The sequence below is a fragment of the Coloeus monedula genome (genome assembly GCF_965178545.1).
Source record: "Coloeus monedula genome assembly, contig: HAP1_SCAFFOLD_428, whole genome shotgun sequence".
NCBI classification, from domain to species: domain Eukaryota; kingdom Metazoa; phylum Chordata; class Aves; order Passeriformes; family Corvidae; genus Coloeus; species Coloeus monedula.
In genome coordinates, this window is record NW_028120531.1 from 94,746 (window position 1) to 96,335 (window position 1,590).

Genomic DNA, 1,590 nt, shown 5'->3' on the forward strand with positions numbered 1-1,590 from the left:
TCTCTCCTTTGGAGCCGCTGTGATGGTGTAAGGCCAACAGCTCTGTCCGGGTGGTGCGAGTCCTGCTGCGTGTCACAGGCAGGGACAGGCCATGGGCACTGCTGGGACACAGCTGGGCTCCGCCACAGCAGTTCCATCAGCAAAGGACATCTCCTGAAGGCACTGCAGGAAGGCTTTGCTCTCCCTCCACAGTCACTGTCAGGAACAGGCCCAAGGACCAGACTCTAAAGAGGCTGCCTGTGTTCCTTGTTCTCCCAGGGCTCAGTGGGATGAGATCAGGGTCCCAGTGTGGCCTTCAAGAGACTGGGGTGTGCTTCAGGTTTTGCTTGTTGGTGGCCAGTGCCCACCAGATGGTGAATGGTCTGTGATGAACCTTCCTGGGGCTCTGCAGCTTGTGCCAGGGCTGATGGCAGGGGAATGTTCTTCTGGAGGGACTTGGGAGCTGCCAGCAGAACACAGGGGACCTGCAGGGACAGTGTGTGCCAGGGATCAGCAGTGAGTGGAGCTCACTGGGCACAGGCCTGTCCAGGGTGGGCTCACCCACAGATAAAGGACTGAATGTTTCCTGTGACCCATGAGAGCTCTGCAGCCCAGGGGACACAGCAGGTACAGGGAAAGGAGTCTGAGCAGTGACTCGTCTGACCCTCGGGGAACTTGCAGAGGAGGATCCAGGGCAGCCCCAGCCCATGTGCCCGCCCTGGAACAAGGCAGGCACCTCTGAGCACCCTCCATGGCCACAGCAGAGCCTGTGTGGGAGGGGGTCAGTGCAGGGAGCACCATCAGCTGCAGAGCTCTGTCTCCCAGCTTGAGCAGCAGAGCCCAGCAGAGGCAGCCCATGGCCCCGGGCAGCACAGCCCCCATGCTCTGCAGAGCAGCACCCCCAGCTCGGGGGCTCTGGGCAGCAGGGCAGAGGCTACAGCAATGGCTGCTCAGGCCAGCACAGACGTGTTCCCCTGGGAAAGGCCCTGTGGGGAGCTGGCATGGGCCAGGAGAAGAGCAGGAGCTCGTGTGTGTGCAGAGGAGCCCTGGCAAGAGGCTGCCCTGTGCCTGGGATGGCAGCAGGAGCAGCCTGAGGAGCCCCGGAGCCAACTCTCTGCTGCTGTGCTGGGCAGCGGGGCCCTGGGGCTGCACGAGCTGCCCGAGCTGAGGATCTCCTGAGCATCCCAGACACAGAGTCACTGTCCCGGACCTGCACTGCCTCCAGTTCCTGCTGCAGGGCCAGACAGGACTGGGCTTCTTTGCAGGGCTGGGGCCGGGGCAGGGAGAGGAAAACAATGGACCCTTGATTGTAGGAGTCCCCACAGTGTCACAATGCTCTCCATGGTTCCACGAGGCCTTGCAGTGTCACGCTGGCCCCTTGGTTCCTTTGGGCCCCACGGTGTCACTATGGCGCCCTTGGTTACACGAGGCCCCGCGGTGTCGCAAGGCCCCTTTGGTTCTCCCAGGGCCCTCAGTGTCTGTTTTGCCAGTGGGCAGGGTCAGCACCAAAGACACAGACACCAAGTTCAGGAATAGTGGAATTTATTATAATGCAAAACTGCAAAGAATCACAAAAGGAGAAGCCCAGCAAAGCACCCAATCATCACTACT